The sequence below is a fragment of the Wolffia australiana genome, chromosome 2 (assembly GCF_029677425.1).
Source record: "Wolffia australiana isolate 7733 chromosome 2, ASM2967742v1".
Classification (NCBI taxonomy): domain Eukaryota; kingdom Viridiplantae; phylum Streptophyta; class Magnoliopsida; order Alismatales; family Araceae; genus Wolffia; species Wolffia australiana.
In genome coordinates, this window is record NC_135836.1 from 18225456 (window position 1) to 18244474 (window position 19019).

Consider the following 19019-nt stretch of genomic DNA (forward strand, 5'->3'; position numbering starts at 1 on the left):
GTCATCTCAAGTATTTATGAATGTTTGAATAAGCAACCTAATTCATAAGATTGCTGTAATAACATGTTTGAATAATGTTCTGAAATGATTGGAAAATTCCAGAACCTAACGTAGATATTATTTTACCCACCATAAATAGAAGGGTGTTAGATTACAAATGAGTATGATATAGGAAGTCTATGGAATAACAAAGTGGCCATAGGGAGGTGATTAAGGAAAATAAAGAACATGGTAAATAGCTCTATCGGTTGTACATTGTATATCATTATGGAGACGATGTAAATATGAACCATAATAGTGTATAAGATCCAAAGGCACAAGGACAACTATAAAGAATTGAGGGGAAGTATGGATTAAATCTAGGGAGGTAAGGGAGCTGAAATAGACTATGAATGTTTTTCATTTTGATGATGAATTATCATTTATATGCCTTGTTGTAAATATCGTTTCAACATTTTGGGAACATGAAAATCAAGAAATAAAAAGGAAATTCTGAATTGTTATGAAAATAGTGTTAATTATTAAATTGTGGAGACAGATAATTTTCAGGGAAATATATTAAGAGGGAGCCAAAATACATGGATAGTCAACCTCCTTTACATTTCTCTGATAACTCAAAGATTTCAAAACCTCTCAATCGGAATAGTTTTACGTCCCAAGTCAAAAAATGGATATATTAGATGGCCTAATAGAAAGTTCCAAAATATAAATGCGAATAGTTGATAATGAGGAACTGCATGTGTTTCACTTAGTGGGGGAAAGTGATGAGTCTAAGTGAAATCCTATGATTTTAAGATAACAATGAAGGGCACATAATTCCTAAACCTCATTTAATTTCTTCCAAACAAAGCCCTTAAGTAGAAAAATTACCTTATTCACTGAAATGTTCTTTCCCAGATCCTGAGAGAACTTTACACGCCATTATTTTGACTAAATTGATGCCAAACAGGAACATAATGAAATGGGTGTTATGAAAATTCATAAATCAGTTATAATATGGAAATCGTATGACCGCACAGGAGTTTGCTCTCATACATATACACATGGGATTGTGTTCAGGAGAATTCCAAGCCATCTTTGAGATGATTAGAATAATTTAAACCCTCACATTCATTCATATTTAGTGGTAAAAAATCTTAAATGCTTGTAAGATGCTGAGATTTCTGTTACCCTAGATGGTTTATTGGGTCAGTCCGGATCATATGGTACTCAATAAGTGTAGAGTCGCTAATTAAGACACAAAAAGGTAAAGCCATTCAAACTAGGTTAGCTCATGCCTGGAGAGTATGTATATAGTAATGAGTATGTGTGTATTAAAAAAAGGATAATTATCATTTACCTGTTATAGATTAGGTGATCGAATTGCTTTCTATAAAAATATTGTAATTTTTGTAATACATATTAATGTTAGACCAATACTAAAGTTCATCCTAATGAACTGGAGAAAAGTATTGAAGTATTATTATCCTTTACGCTTTACAGATTAGATTGTGTAAAAGGCTTTCTATAGAAAGATACTAATATTATCTTCATTAACTTAATGTTTATTAACATAGAAACATATTAAAGTTCATCCTAATGACATGGAGAAAAGAACTTGTACCTCTCCCGTAAAAACATATGACTTTTCAAACATATGAATTTGATAATCTAATGCTCATGCCACATTTCAAACATGTATGCATACCACGTTTCAGATTTAGAAGGTGATGGCGCGACGCAACCCAAACCCCGAGGAACGTCTTCAGAGACATCGCCATCACCAATGACACCACCGCCAACTCGCGTTCAGCCTGCCCAGCAAGCCAAAGCGACGGCGCAAATGCCCGAATTCAAATATCCGAATTCAAATGCCTGAATTCAGATTTAGAAGGTGATGGCGCGAATGCCCTTTTCTTTTGTCTTTTATTCCTTTCCTCTCTTCTTCTTTCCTTTTGCGTTGTAGTGAGAGGAAATCCATCCTACAAGGATTCCCCCCCCCCTTTTTTCCCCCTAATGGGCCCTAAACGCCCCCCCTCCTTGTTTCCTCTATTTTTGGATGTTAGGGGCCAACTCATGTCCTTCCCTATAAAAAGGAAAGGATGGCGCCCTAACAATTGGACTTGTTATTTTTCATAAGAAATTCTGCATGAGAAGTTGAACACGTCCCGCCATAGGAGGAAGAAGTTGGAGGAAGAAAGCTTTGAAGGCATCCAGTCCAAAAGGGGGACCGAAAGAGCCATCGATGCATCCACCAGCACGCGCCCACCCTCTCCTCGTCAGGCATCCCTCACGGTCGCCGGTGCAACCTTGGGCTCCATCTACATCACTGCCGCGCTTGAGGCTCACGACAATTTCGGGCATCCGAATTACTGATGACCTGGTCGACACACGTGCAACCTCCTGGAGGTGTGCCTAGCTGAGTGGAGATTCCACTCCTCTCCTGCCCACCTGTAAAGAACTCGTCATGGCCTGACCGTCGGGGTCAAACAGGACAACCGCGCCACGCCCTCGTGGTGTTTGACGAAGGTCCCCATTGACACGTCATGCTTTCCCGGCTGACTGGCGTGCACACTTCAACCGGTGCCTGCTCCAGACAGTGGACGAGGCCCTCTTGCTCATCGCCTGCCCAGACGTCCAAGACTTGGACAGTGACTGCCCCGCCAGCTTGTGCTAGGAGCCGCACTGACTCGATCTCAGCTGACCCCCCCCCCCAGCCAACGGTTGGGTCCATCTTGACCAATTTTGCACGCTATTGATTGCCACCCTACAGCCGCAACCCCCTCCGCGATCCGCGACCACCAGCCTCAGCACCCGGATGTCATACCTCGCCGGATTTTCCTCTACGGCTTCGTTCGCCACTGAAATTGCTCGCGCACGTTTCGGATGTTGAATTATTATCCTATGAATGGTGTAAGAGGGGGGAGTGAATTAGACTATCCTCTTTCTAAATTTATTTATTTTCGTAATACTATACTTCTAATTTTGTCTACTTATTTACTTATTATGGTGAAATAAGAAGAGGACACCCAATATTTTTATACATGTTATGGCTAGTCCCTTACTCCTGTCCTGCGATATCCAACCGGAGTTTTGATAAGCCCCTAACTAAGTTTTTATAGCCCCCCAAGCTAAAACAGCCTGGTAATAGGGATACACGGATATCTCCTATCTAGAAATTGAAAACGTAAATAACCTTGAGCCCCCTTAGCTTTTGAAGGTTGATAAGCCAAAAATAGGGGTAAATTTTATGCAATTTTAAACCCTTGTCGTTGTCAATTTTAGCTTATACAATAAAACTTATAAAAACTCTACTTAAGATGTGTAGTGATAAGTACGAGTGTCGTCCAAGGGAAGCTAGTAAGGAATCCAATTGATATTCTTCTTGAATAATTTGAACCTAATTGGGGTTAATTTAATCTTCAACAGAGATTAAATCACCCTAATTAGATGAGAAATTTAGAAAGGGGTGTAGAATAGATGAGAGAAGTAGAAGAAATAAGGGGCTCTAAATTGAATTAATTGATCCAATGGAAAGGATCAAAGAAGTCAATTAGAGAGATTAAGAAGAATATTTAGATGTGTTTTGGTTGATTCTGTATATTTGATAATTCAGGAACAACTACTCTATTGAATATTGGAATGGGAAATTCAATCTCCTAGAAAGTTAACATTTTTTATGTTTTTTTTATAGTTTTCTTGAAATGCACTTGAATAGTCAGGTAAATCTCTCAATTTCTCCTCTCAATCCTAGTCAGGGCTTGTACGTGCCGCTCAAGCCAAGCTATTTAGAAGTTCAGACAGAAATTAAGATGAACGATTACGAGATTCAACTAACAACATTCAAAATACACCAAAAAGTTCAAATACAATGAAGGAAAAAATACCAAATAGGTTTATCCAAGCTGGAGCTCCTCTAGAGCACCATCAAGAATAACCCCCTCCTCTCGAAATTCGGCTTTTATACCTAGGTAAAATGGAATAAATTACCATTTTACCCTTAATTAGTAATTAATTTATATCTATCAATACATGCTTGATCTCAATGATCCAACTGTACAGATAGAAAGAGGGGATCAATACAAGCAAATCCATAAAAAAATCATCTCAATCAGACTTCTGGATTAAAAGTTATGAATAAATGAATTTAAACCAATATTAGCCATGGGATTAATTCATTTATTTATTTTCTTCTCCTAACCGCACGCTGAGGTGTCGCCATTTCATTGGCGGCGTCGTTTCAACTTCTTCAGGTGGGTGCTTCCTCGTTGCGCCATGTACCCCCTGTGTTTCTCGCTGCGCATACGAATCCGCAGGCGCCACATCATCGCCCGTGCGTGCGCATTGTACGCGCCGCACGGGCGGTGAACTTACCTCCCGTCGCTGACGTCTCCTCAAGCATCATCGGATTCTTATCCGACGGCCACCATTACGAATCGGTGAACTTACCTCCCGTCGACGCGCGAAAAGCTCTTAGTAGCATTTTTGTAGAAAAACCCAAAGAAAATTCGCAACTACGAATGGACGCCGCCCAAAAATATTCGTGTATATGCCCTTTGCGCCTTCTCTTTCCCCTTGTTTTTTTCTAAAACATTAAAACAATTAATAAACCATTTGCAATAAAACCGTAGAACATTTTAAATCACATCTTTACGCCGGCAGTGACGACCGAGAGCTGTTTTGAGGGTCTTTTGCAACAAAACTTTGCAAAAAGGCCCTTCAAAGTTCGAAAATGATGTCAATACTTTTTTTTCTCTTATAAATATATCTTTTTTTCTTAGAATAAATTCATTTCCTCTTCAACTAAATCTCAGAAAAATCCTAAAAATTCGTAAAAAATTCTAGAAAATTCTAGAAAATTCACTGATTCATCCCCATACTGATAAATCTCAAAATTAAATATTATACTTGCCATTTGCATTCAAAAATAGTTATTTTGAGCTCCAATAAATCCTTTAAAATTCATAGAATTAACAGAAAATTAGCAAAAAATCAGAAATCACTTGAAAATAATATTTTCATGTAAATATATGATAACAACCCCATTTTAAGCTCTTTCAATGCATAAAATTGTGCTAATAATATGAAATAAAGACCAAATTTAGGGTGTTATCAAAGGTATCAATGCTTTCACTTCTTCTTCCAATGGACCACTCAAGTCCCTCTCAGCTGCCCAATCTGCTTTTACTCAATGTAGTATCACTATTCTCACAAGAGTTGAAAGAACTTGTGAAAATATTTCAGACCTTGTCTTTAGTTTTCCTGAAATGTTAGCTTGAGAAAAAAGTATTCCTATTTCAACATACAAAAATTCACATCAGCATGAATATTTGTTAATCCTTATTATGAATATTTGTCAATGCTTTCCACTCACAGATTTAAGAATGCAATATCTATTCTAATAACCACAACAATTAATTCTAATATCAATTTCTTGATTCAAAACTCAATGATGTTCAACACTCCATAATCACGAATACCAACAATAGATTTCTATTCTTCAGAATTTAAATCCTGCAACAGAAAAGTAACCTAAAAATTCAGATTTATCTCTCTCTCTCTTTCCATTAGTAATTTCAGCAGGAAATATTTATTTCTTCAGATATTTAACATCAAAATTTAAAAATTAAGATTATGAAAACCCCAATTTCTGATTTGGTTTAAGACAATCAAATTTTCAATTTTTGGATTATGAAAATCAAAAGAATTGAAATATTCAACTGGTCAATGCTCCAAGAAATGCAGCTTACCAATATCTTGTTTCAGCTCACCAAAGTTTCAACAATTTCAGCTTACCAATGAGAAGATTTCAGGATGCCGCGTTTTGAAGAATTTCAGCAATGAGAAAATTTCAGATCTTTAAATGTTCCAAGATTGTTGAAATCAAATTTAGAATAGAACAAAAAGGTGTTGATTCAAATGCCACGATTATGAAATTCAATTTGGAATATAAGGATTTCAAAACGTTGATTCAACAGCCACGATTTTGAAATTCAATTTGGTATATAATGATTTCGAAACGTTGATTCAAATGTCATGATTCTTGAAATCCAGTTTGTAATAGAACAATTTCAAAAACGTTAATTCAAATGTCACGATTCTTGAAATCAAATTTGTAATAGAACAATTTCAAAAACGTTAATTCAAATGTCACGATTCTTGAAATCAAATTTGTAATATAACGATTTCAAAACCGTTGATTAAAATGTCACGATTCTTGAAATCAAATTTGTAATAGAACGATTTCAAAACCGTTGATTCAAATGTCATGATTCTTCAAATCAAATTTGTAATAGAACAATTTCAAAAGAAAGAGAAGGAAAAAATTGAGATCACAAGCCAGATTATAGAAGCAGATTTTGTGTTCTTCAGTGTTGTATTGCAGCCAAGATTTCAGCTCTCCTTTGCCCCCAAAAAACACTATTATCACCAAGACTTTCAAGAATGCTTCAACGTCCTTGCTATCTTTCAATCTTCACGCCTGTATTTTCTTCATTGTACCCCTTTTTTCGTGCCTCTTTCTTCCTTTATTTTGCATCCTTGCTATTGTTTTCATTTTACTAAAATGCCCTTGTAACGCTTTAACATAACAGTTACTTCTAATTTATGGAAAACTAGAAATAAAATTGGAACCTATGCATATTAAAAGGAAACTGAATACTTTTATTTCTCTTTCACCTGCACCTTAATCTTGACTCTTCACAATGTTTGAAATTCATCAAAAATCATAATTAAATATTTATGCTTATTCAAATATATTGGATCTCCCTTTTTTTGATGAATTTCAAAATAATAATATATCTCCCCCTTTTCAAATAATCAAAAAGATTAGTCTCCCCTCAATCTATGCTCCATTCTAAACAATTTTTTTTATGTAGTTTAACTGAAATCACCAAACACAAATCATTAGAACCAAAAAATCATTAAGAAATAGAGTTTGGTATGCTCATAAAGAAAAAAAAATGTCGTATCAACAGATGGATATTCATCATAATTCTTTTGCATGAGTCATACCTAATTCTCGTCGAAGAAAGGTAAACCTTTCTTCACTATGTGGTTTTGTGAAGATATCAGCTAGTTGTTTTTCATTTTGAATAAACCTAAGACAAATATCACCTTCGGTGATATGATCCTTGATAAAATGATGTTTGACATCAATGTGTTTCATCCTTGAATGCATAATCGGGTTCTTTGCCAAATTTATGGCACTTCTATTATCACAAAGAATAGGTATATTTGTTAACATTACACCATAATCCTCTCAATGTTGTTTCACCCATAGTGTTTGAGCACAACACAGTCCACTGGCTATATATTTGGCCTCTGCCGTGGATAAAGCTATAGAATTTTGCTTCTTTGATGTCCATGATATCAAGCATCCACCTAAAAATGCACATGTCCCACTAGTACTTTTCCTTTCCACTTCGCATGGTGCGAAGTCAGAATCATAGTAATTAACTAAAGTTAATTTTTGATTTTCCGGATACCATATTTGGAGATCCTTTGTGCATTTTAAATACCTTGGAATGCATTTGACCGCCCTCTTATGCGATTCACGCAGATCACTTTGGAATCTTGCACATAAGCAAATGCTAAATAAAATGTCTGGTCGACTAGCTGTAAGATATAAAAGTGACCCAATCATTCTCGGTATAATCGTTGATTGACTTTAGATCCCATATGATCACTATCCAGTTTAGTACATGGACTAATTGGAGTGCCTTTGGGTTTACCATCTGCAGTGTTGAACTTATTCAGAAGTTCCTTAGTGTATTTTTCTTGACAAATGAATAAGCCATCCTTCTTTTGGATGATTTGAAAACCTAAGAAATAGCTAAGCTCTCCCATTAGACTCATTTCAAATTCTCTTTTCATAATATCAGAGAATTCTTCACACAATTTTGAGTTTGAAGGTCCAAATGTGATATCATCTACATATATTTGAACAACGATTAATTCACCATTTACTCTATTTATGAATAAAGTGGTATCTACACTCCCTCGGCCATACCCATTTGAATATAGATAAGTACTTAATTTTTCATACCAAGCTTTAGGAGCTTGTTTAAGGCCATAGCTAAGTACTTAATGCCTTGTTTAGCTTGTAAACCCATTCTGGTTTTTCAGTATTCTCAAATCCTGGTGGTTCTTTTACATATACCTCCTCCTTAATCTGTCCATTTAAAAATTCACTTTTTACATCCATTTGAAAAATTTTGAAGTTACTTGCACTTGCAAATGCTAGGAGAATACATATTGCTTCTAACCTTGCAACTGGTGCATAGGTTTCTTCATAGTCAATACCTTCTATCTTCACATATCCTTGTACCACTAACCTAGCTTTGTTTCTAATTATTTCTTCCTTATCATTTATTTTTTAAAAAATATCCATTTGGTCCCTATAATATTTTTATCACTTGGAGGATGCACTAGATTCCAGACCTCATTTCGTTTGAATTGAGCAAGTTACTCATGCATTGCATTTATCCAATCAGGATCATGTAGCGCTTCATCCACTTTCTTTGGCTCTATTTGTGATGCAAATGCTGTCTCTCCCATTTCTCTGTATGTCAATCTAGTCCTTACTTTACCACTAGGCTCACCTATGATGTTTTCCCTTGGATGACTCTTGGTGAACTTAAATCCTTGTAGTCTCATTCTCAATTCTTGAATTTCTTCATCATCGTCATCCTTCTGTAGAGTTTCATCAATCTCTTGATCTTCACCATTCTTTGGGTTTTCATCACTTTGACTATTGCTAAACTCATCCAGATCTATAATCCATTCTTTTACAGTATTCTCATGTCCAGTTTATTTCATATCATCCAATTCATCAAAATCCACAAATTTCACTGTGAATAGACTCTTCAATCTTCAATGCCCTTTGTTGAATACTCAATAGGCTCTAGATGTTTCAGAATATCCTACCATGATCCCTTCCTCACTTGACGGATAGAATTTTCTAAGATTATGTCTATCGACATTTAGTATATAGCATTTACATCCAAATGGCCTAAAATATGCAATTTTGGGTTTATTTCCTTTTAGTAACTCATATGGAGTCTTTTCAATATGAGTCCTTATTATCACTCTATTTTTTTTTAATGTAATAAGTCGTATTTACAGCTTCAGCCCAGAGGAAATGAATTACATCATATTCCTCTAACATCATTCTAGACATCTCAATTAGAGATCTATTCTTCCTTTCCACCACGCCATTTTGTTGTGGAGTTCTTGGTGCCAAAAATTGATGTGTAATTCCACTTTGTTCACAGAATTCAGTAATAGATCCATTGCTGAATTCTCCTCCATGATCGCTTCTTATCATTTTTATCTTTACCTCAAACTGATTTTCCCCATTAACTGGGAATTTCTTAAATTCTCTGAATGACTCATTCTTATGATTCAAAAAATGTACCCAAGTATACCTAGTGTAATCATCTACTATAACCAAGCAATAGGAGTTTCCTTTCAAGCTGGATGGTTGAGTTGGACCAAATAAGTTCAAGTGAAGTAACTATAATGGTCTCCTAGTGGATATAAAATTTTTAGAACTAAAACTCTCTTTGACTTTCTTGCCTTTCAGGCATGTAGTGCAAGTCTTTTCTTGTTCGTTTAGTGTTCTAGGCAGTCCCTTGAGTAGGTCTTTCTTGACGAGTTTTCTAAGTTGGTGATGGTTGATATGACCTTATCGTCTATGCCATAGATCAATGAGATTTTCATTTCCTTTGGCCATCAAGCAAATTCCTAATCTACTTATCTCCTCTATGTCAATTAAATAGATGTTTCCCACCCGTTTTCCTTGATATAATAATTGACTAGTATCTGTGTCAGTTATATTGTGTTCCTTGGTAGTAAACTCCACCTTGCGTTTATTGTCGCAAAGTTGACTCACACTTATGAAATTATGAGGAAGTCCATCCAATGTAATATGTTCTGAATTAAAACTCCATGATTTAAGTCAACATCTCCCATACCTAAGATTTGACCGCACTTGTTGTCTCCAAAAGTTACCTTTCTGTCTTTCGTATTCCTAATCTTAGTCAACCAAGACGGATCTCCAGTCATATGCCTTGAGCATCCCATATCCATATACCACCTCTTATTTGGTCGTGGTTTCCCTGTATGTAAGATTCAACTCATCTTTGGTACCCAATATACTGAAGGATAATTGCTACAAGTAGTTCTATATATCCTATCAAATTCTTCCTCAAAATCAAAGTTTGATTTCCACTTTGAATAGTTTTTCTTAATTCTATTTGCATATTGAGTATTTGTAGGATGATAGCACCTAAAATGAGAAGATTCATACCCTTGATATCTTGTTATCATAGGATATGATTAAATATAAGACTGATTTATATTTTTTCTACTTGGATATGACCATAGTGGTATTTTCTTTGAATTCTCAGCTAGTATCTTAGCTGACTCCTTTTGGCTTTCTAACTTTGATGTGAATGTATTTTTGAATCTAGAAGATGAAACTGACATTTCATCACCTTTCTTGAAAAGTTTGGAACCTGATGTAGATGATGACATCTTAACATCATTGAAGGGTTTGTACCCTAGACCTTCTTTGATGAATGCTGGTCGCTGAGATCCTAGATTCATATCCACTATTTTTGTACTCTTTTCATGCTTACTTTCTAATAGGTTTTGGTTTTCTCGAATTGTCCTAACATCGTATTGTTCCTGTTTTACTTCTTTCAGCTCCCTTTCTAGACTGAAGACTTTCTGTTCCAGTATTTCATTATCATTCTGTAATCTGCATTTTGTTTTTTTAACTCTTCAATGACACCTATACTTGTCTTTAGTTCATCGATATCTGTCTTATCATTTCCAGACTTCACAACTTTGAGTAGAGCTACTCTCTCCTTCAATTCTAGATTTTCTGTTTCTAGTTTTTCCATATCCTTTGTAAACGTTTCTATAATTCTCAGTTTTACTTCTCTTTCTGATCTAATTTTCCTCTTAGCACTTGCATATTTTTCTAAAATTTCTAAAACATATGACTTTAAATTGCCATCATCTAAAAAATCTATATCTAAATTTAAATTTAAATTTGACTTACATGAGGCTGACTTTGCCATGTGACAATAGTCAGCTACTTCTTCATTATCTTCGTCATGTCCACTTGATGATGACTGTGCATCGTTGTCTTCTTCACTCCATGTAGCTTGATAAGCTTGTTTCTTCTTGCTCTTGTAGAACTTCTTTTGAGTTTTCCCTTTCTTATCTTTCTTTGACACTTTCTCCATTCCAGGACATTCAGAGATGAAGTGTCCTTTCTTCCTACATTTAAAACAAGTCTTAACCCTTTCAAACTTTAGTCTTTTACCTCTTTTTTTTAGTAGATGGCTGAGTTTCTTTGTGAGCATTGCTATTTGCTCTTCCTCATCAGTAGAATTTTCTTCCGTCTTGAACGCAATATCTTTTCTCTTTCTTTGCTGATGCCTATATGCTCACATACATTTAGTTGTCTTCTTCTTTCCTTGTTCATCTCATAGTGATGAGTGACCCCACGAGTTTATCCACAGGTGTTTCGTCCAGATCCTTGGATTCTTCAATTGCAATAACTTTCATGCTCCATTCATCTGTCAAAGAACTTTAAATTTTCCTGTTAATCTCAAAATTAGAGAATGTCTTACTGAGAGCTCTCATTCGGTTCAGCAGCTTGTCCAATCGTCCAATCATTTCTCGTATTGTCTCACCGTCTTCCATCCTGAAAAGCTCAAACTCTGTGATTAGTATTCCTAAGCTCTTTGAATGCCTCTATGTATTCCATCACGGTGAGTTGACCTTACCTAAGGTCAAGCCATGTGAGGAACAGCGACATCTGGTATCGTCACAACACATACTTTTCAACTTCTGCATCATTTCAGCCCATGACGTGATAGGCCATCCTCGTCGCTAGGTGGCGACTCGTTCGTTCTCCCAGAAGATCTTGGCCTGTCTGCCAAGTCTTGTCTTTGCATATTCAACGCACAAGTCGTCATCCATGCGGTACCACCAGAAGTAGGAGTTCATGCTCGAATCCCAGTCGATGAACTCCTTGGGTTTTCTCGACCCCTTGAAGACAGCGACGTCGGCACACACACTCTTCTGGATGCAAGCGCGGTACTCCTCTCATCAGCGTTCGTCATCATTCGGGCGCCGTTTGGGCGCTAGGTGATCCTCGTGACGCGAGTCGACGCGTCATCGAGGCTGGGTTGGGTCGCGGGCATCCCAGTGTCGGGGATGACCATTGCACGGTGCACGGATGTCGGGCATCATGCATGGCAGGTACTGGGGAACCTCGTCAGGTTCCTCGTACTGGCGGAGGTGGGGCTGGACGTAGTCATCACGGCGGGCCGGTGGATCGGTGTTGTGTCTATGATTGTGGGGCCAGACGTGGTCGTCACGATGGGCTGGTAGGTAGGCGTCGTGCTCACGATCATAGCGCAGGACCTATTCGTCCCGACGGGCCGATCTGTCAGCCTCGTATCCTCGATCGTGGTGACGGGCGTGTTCATCTCAGTAGGCCGGCGGGTCAGTCGTGTAGCCACAGTCATCGTGGTGGACATAGCCGTCTCGGCGGGCCGGTATGTCGGCCTCGTACCCTCAATCATGGTGTCGGATATGTTGCCTCGACAGGCTGGTAGGTCTGCGACGTAACCCTGATCGTCGTGCCGAACGTAGTCATCTAGGTGGGCCGGTAGGTCAGCCTCGGGTCTTCCGTCAAATGGCCAAACGTAATCGTCTCGGCGGACCGGTAAGTCAGACTCGTACCCACGGTCGGAATCGTCATGTGGGTATCGTCTTTCTTGAGCATGGACGTCCGGTGGGTCGCATGCGGGGTGTCGATCTTGGACCTCCTCGTCTAGCCTCCGGTCATGATCCTCATACTTGTCGTCGTCGTAAGGACTCCTCGGACGATCCGGGTGTCGCGCAACCCAAGGTGGGTCCCGGGCTAACTTTGGAGCCACAAGCGCCAGTGCGGCACCGGGTACTTGAGGTAGTGGGCGTGCAAGCAACTACTCGACGTGCTCGGTGAAGGCGATATGGTGTGGTGATATGCCCCTCGCTCCCTAGACGGGTCCTCCTAGGGTCGATGTTGTCGGTGCAGTCTTCCTCATCTGCATCCTACTCCTCGGCCGCATGCGGCGGCGGCCCGGGGTGAATCCTTGTCAAATGGGAGCTGTCCCGTGTGGACGACAACTCGTCGTTGCCCTATCCTCTTTGTCACTGGTGACGAGACACCTAGTGACCTCGGGGAACTCTGTGGGGACTGTCGGTGTCCATGGCGAGCACGGGTGCGCTCACAAGGACCAAACGGTCCGGGGACACTTGCCTCGGTGAGTGCAGCCCGTGCGGGCTTCGTAGGTGGTTATGATGGGCCGCCTATGGGCATCACATAACGGTGTTCTGAGAGGGCCGTACGATGGCCTCTGATGCCGGACGTCGTCTCAACGGCGTCCGACCGTCACCGAAGGAAGGAACTCGGTGTCGTATCGCTAACTAATCGGGTTACGTCCACGACGTCAACCGATGGATATGCGGAGAACAGAAATACATGTATGACGATAACGAGGACGATGGTTCTACAACGGTACGTGCAATGCGCCGACAAGCTATGAGAGCCAACCCGGAGCGGGGACGGGGTCGCCAAGCTGGGTCGGACCAGCCCTCCAAGTCGTCCGAGGTGGGTCGAGGGCGCGCACGCCGTCGAATGGGGTAACTCCCACTGGGATGCTCACACGCGCCGGGCGCCCCGACTGCATCGACAGGTAAGACGCCGTTTTTGTTTCGTCGTTCTCTCAATCTGTCCCACTCACCTATCTAACCCGAGCGCGTGGAGGCAATACGAAAGAATACTGACGGAAATAAATGACGTAAAGAGGCTAGGGAAAGCAGGGTACCTTCGCCGCGCGGCGACGGGATTTTTGCACCAACTGGTTCCGAGGAGGGAGTTGTCGGGTGCGCCGGAGGTTGACTGGTGCGGAGGAGCGGTTGTGCGCAGTCAGCGTGGAGCGATGCAGGAGGCGTGGTCGACGGCGTGAGCGCGCTGCGGCGCGCGCGGCGGCGGCGTTGGCGCGGCGCGCGCGCGCGGCGGCGGTACGCGTCAGCGCGCGCGGGCGTGGCGGCGGCGGCGCGCGGCGGCGCGGCGCAGGCGGCAGGCGCTGGCGGCAGGCGCGGCGCGGCAGCGCAGCGCGCGGCAGCATGGCGCGCGGCGCGCGCGGCGCGCGGCGCGCGGCGTGGGCGCGGCGCGCGCGGCGCGGCGCGGCGCGTGGCGGGGGCACGCGCGGCGGCGCGCGCGGCGGCGTAAGCGGCGGGCGCGGCGGTGGCGCGGCTTCCTTCCTCTTTCCTCTCCCTTTCTCCTCTTCCTCCTTCTTCTTCTTCCTTCTCCTCTTCTTCTTCTTTCTTCTATTCTTCTCCACGACCTGACCCTTCTTCTCAAAATACCATTCTTCAAAAATTTAGGTCAAGTGAGGAAGCGCCACCTCTTCCCCTTATATATGGGTGAAGATAGGCCCTTCCTTAAGTCCAAAAACAACAAAACAAAACAAGGAAAGGAAAGGAAATAATGAAAACGGGCTTGTCCGCCCAACATAAAAAGGGGGAAAGAGTTCTCATATGGATCCTTCCCCGCTACACGACAACACGATAAAACCGAAAAGCTATAGAATAAGGTAACCGAAGGTGTCGGTGTGCTCCGGTGGTCGGCGTCCGCGTCATGCCGAGTAACGGAATGCGGGATCCCGTGTTGCTGTGGCGGCTCGTCGTGGTGGCTGGACTCGTCTCGGTGGCGAGCTGGGTAGTGCCGGCTCCTCGGGTGCTGGGTCGGGAAGTCCTGCTGCTCCTCGACTGCTGGCTCGGTGACGTCCGGTGGTGACGCGCCATCAACCCTCCCGGGGTGGGAAGGACTCGACTCCGGCGAGTCAGGGTGGAGGATCGGCGACGGTGGAAGGAGGTCGGGATGGAGGCGTCGGAGCTCCTGTTCTGTAACCCACGTGTCGTCCGCGCAGGTGTGGCCCGCCCAACGTACTAGGAATCTCCTCGATGCTTCCCCACCTGCATGGTCAATTACCTCCTACAGTACACAATCGATTGCGTCGTGCCTATCGGGTAAAACAATTGGGGGAGTGGTGTCGGCAAACTCACTCACGCTGAAGGGGTCTAGAGAGGCTGGGAGTGGGGAGGAAGAAGGGGCCCGGTACTGAGCTAGGTCTGCCACATTGAATGTAGAGCCTATTCCCCACGTAGGAGGAATTTCGACGACATACGCGTTGTCGCCCACTCTACGGAGGATCCGGAACGGGCCGGCGCTGCGAGCATGCAGCTTCGTTGCCGTCCCGGGAGAGTATCTCTCGGCCTGAGTCTGACCATCACCGGTCTCCACGCCAAATGCTCGGTCGGCGATGCAAGTCGGCGGCTTGCTACAATGCATTTTGCTGCGTGATCCTATCATGAATGCGATGATGTAATGCAGAGACATGCTGGGCAAATGCAAGTGCGTCCTCGGAAACCCTAACATGAGGATCTATGGGAGCTAGGTCTAGGGGTCGACGGGGTGCCTGGCCGTAGGCGATCTCAAAGGGGCTCAACCCGGTGGTTCTGTTCACCGAGGAGTTGTATGCGAACTCAGCGCGTGGTATGACAAGATCCCAAGACGCGAGGTGTTCGCCTACGAGGGAACGTAGTAGGTTGCCCAAGCTACGATTGACCACCTCCGCCTGACCGCCGGTTCGCGGATGGTAGGCAGTCGAGAACTTGAGCCGTGCCCAAGAGGCTCACAGGGTCCTCCAGAAGTAACTCGTGAAGCGCACGTCACGATCGGACACGATCGAGGATGGCAGGCCATGGAGGCGCACGATCTCTCGGAAGAAGATCTGGGCGACCTTCACGGCGTCAGACGTCTTCGCGCAGGGCACGAAGTGGGCCATCTTCGAAAACCTATCCACGACTACCATGATGGAGTCGTAGTGCCTCGCGGTGCGGGGCAGTCCCAAGACGAAGTCCATGCTCACGTCGTCCCAGGGACGCCTCGGCGTCGGCAATGGGGTATAAAGTCCGGCGCTCTTCTTGACCTGCTTGGCCAAGGCACATACACGGCACTGGGCAACTATGTTGCCAACATCGCGCTTTAGGGAAGGCCAGTAGAATTGGCCTTCCATGGCGGCGATCGTCTTGTCGCGGCCAAAATGACCGCTAAGGCCTCCGGCGTGACATTCCCAAGTGAGGAAGTCACGTAGTGATGTGCGAGGTACGCACAATCTGTTCTTAAAGAACAGGTATCCGTCAGTAAGGACATAGTCCTTGTAATCCTGGGATGGTCCTCGTCGGACTTCCGCGTTGATGGGGCCGAAATCAGGGCAGTTATCGTACCCATCTCGGATGGTCTCGAACCCCAAGACTGTCACCTTCATGACGTTGAGCACGTGAGTTCTCCGGCTGAGGGCGTCGGCTACGACGTTGTCCTTGCCCTTCTTGTGCTTGATGACGAAGGTGTAGTCCTGTAGGTACTCGACCCACCTGGCGTGCCGATCGCTCAGTTTCTGCTGCGAGTGCAGGTACTTGAGCGCCTCGTGATCCGAGAAGAGCACGAACTCCGATGATAGGAGGTAGTGTCTCCAATGCCGTAAGGCTTGGATGACCGCGTAGAACTCCTTGTCGTACGTGGAGTATCGAAGCTTTGCATCATTCAGCTTCTCGCTGAAGAACTCCACGGGGTGGCCCTCCTGGCTGAGGACGCCTCCGATGCCGATACCTGAGGCATCGCATGTAACCTCGAACACTTTCCCGAAGTCGGGAAGCCGTAGTACCGGCGCCTGTGTCATCATGAGCTTTATCTGCTGGAAAGCTCTCTCTCTGCCGGTGTCAGCGACGACTCCTCCTTGAGGCAGTCGGTGATGGGGCGTGAACGGAACTGAAATTCCGTATGAATCGCCTATAGAAAGTCGCCAGTCCTATGAAACTCCTAACGTCGTGCATGTTTGCCGGGTCGCCACACGACGTGATGGCCCGGACCTTCTCCGGGTTGGCGGCTACGCCCTGGCGGACACGATGAACCTAAGAAGGCAACCTCGGACGCAAGGAAGCTACACTTCTTGGGGTGGGCGTAGAGCTGCTCCTGCCGTAGGATGGTGCAGACCTGCCGAAGGTGGTCTGCATGCTCGTCTCTGGATCTGCTGTAGACGAGGATGTCGTCGAAGTAGACGACCACGAACTTCCCTATGAAGGCGCGCAGTACCTCGTTCATGAGACGTTGGAAGGTACTGGGCGCGTTGGAGAGGCCGAAAGGCATAACCCTCCACTCATATAAACCGTCCTTTATCTTAAAGGCGGTCTTCCATTCGTCGCCGGGACGGATCCGTACTTGATGGTACCCACTCCTCAAGTCTATCTTGGAGAAGATAGTGGATCCCGCCATCATGTCGAATAGATCCTGCACACGCGGAATGGGAAAACGGTACTTGACCGTTATCTTGTTGATGGCACGGCTATCGCAACACATGCGCCACGTGCCATCCTTCTTCGGCGCTAGGAGAGCGGGTACGGCGCAGGGGCTCATGCTCTCCTGGATGAGGCCCTTCCCCAAAAGCTCCCTCACTTGCCGTAGCAACTCCTCGTACTTCGGCGGCTCCATGCGGTAATGCGGTAGGTTCGGAAGCGACGCGCCGGGCACCAAGTCGATGGCATGCTGTATGTTCCTCATCGGGGGTAATCCGGCAGTAGCTCTTCCGGGAAGACATCTCCGAACTCCGATAGGAGAGCCTCAACCTCTGGGGTGCGAGGGGTCACTGCACTGTCAGCAGGGACGTCAAGGGTGACGGCCAGACACATAGGTGTATCGTCACCCTCGCGGCCAAGGTCGCGAGTGAATAAGGGTCCTCGGACTATCACTAACCCTACTGGTCGGGTCGCGGCCGGCTTCGTGGTGTACGGGTGCCACGTAACTCGTCGCCCCTGGTGCATAAAGGAGCAGGTGTTCACGCGCCCTACTAAGGTGACGTCATGATCATATAACCATGGCCGACCGAGGATGATGCTACCCACCTTCATGGGTAGTACATCACAGAGTACGTCCTCGGCGTATGTGTTCACCTTCAGGGGGACGCGGCACTGACGCTTCACAGATAGTGATGAAGCGTCGATCCATGAAACGTCGTACGGCGTGGGGTGCTCTATCGAAGTCAACCCTAAGCCGCTGACCATAGTATCTGAGATCGCGTTGATGCAACTACCGCTATCCACGATCACCTTACACGCCTTGCCGTTGATCTTGATGTACGTGTAGAAGATCGATATGCGGATGGCGCATCATCGAGCGGTGTCGGCTGTTGAGCGCCCGTGGCAGTCTAGCGGAGTTGTCAACCCGCGGTGATATCCTATCTCTACTGCTGCCGGGTGTGTCGACAGCGATGTTGGCTAACGGCCGGACGGACGCACGGCCTGTCACGGGTGGGGCTCCTCGCGCCTCGATGATCTGGATGAATCCTATCTGTCCATCGGGCTCCTCGTACTCTAGGCGCATTCCTCGTTCCCGTGATAGTGGTCCTCCTGGGGTACGTCGGCTCCATCGCAATAATCCTGTTCGGTTTCCCCGACATCAATCAAAAGTGTAGATGGGCATTGGTGTGCCCGGTGCCCTCGTCCTTGGCATTTGTAGCACGTGATGTGTGCTTGACTTGGTGCAGCGCTACGGGCCGGGGCATCGCCGGTCGAGGCCCGGGCTTGCGGGGTAGACCCCATTGAGGTGGTTGGGGTCGTTCCTTGGCCCCGGTGACCGGTGCGACCGAGTGGTCGCGGGTAGGTGGAACGAGCGGTGCCAGCCGAACCGTAGGAACTCGCGGCGTGGTGTGCGTTGGGCGCCGGGGTGTCTTCGACAGGCGGATCCATGTGTTCCACTAGGTGGTATGCCTCGTCGACCTCTGCCGGTTGGCAGTCAAGGACCTTGCTGCGCAAGGCGGGCCGAAGGCCGTGGGCGAAGAGGCCGATGATGACGCGGGGGTCCTCCACGAAACGGCAACGCATCCGGCATTCCTCGAAAGCCTCGATGT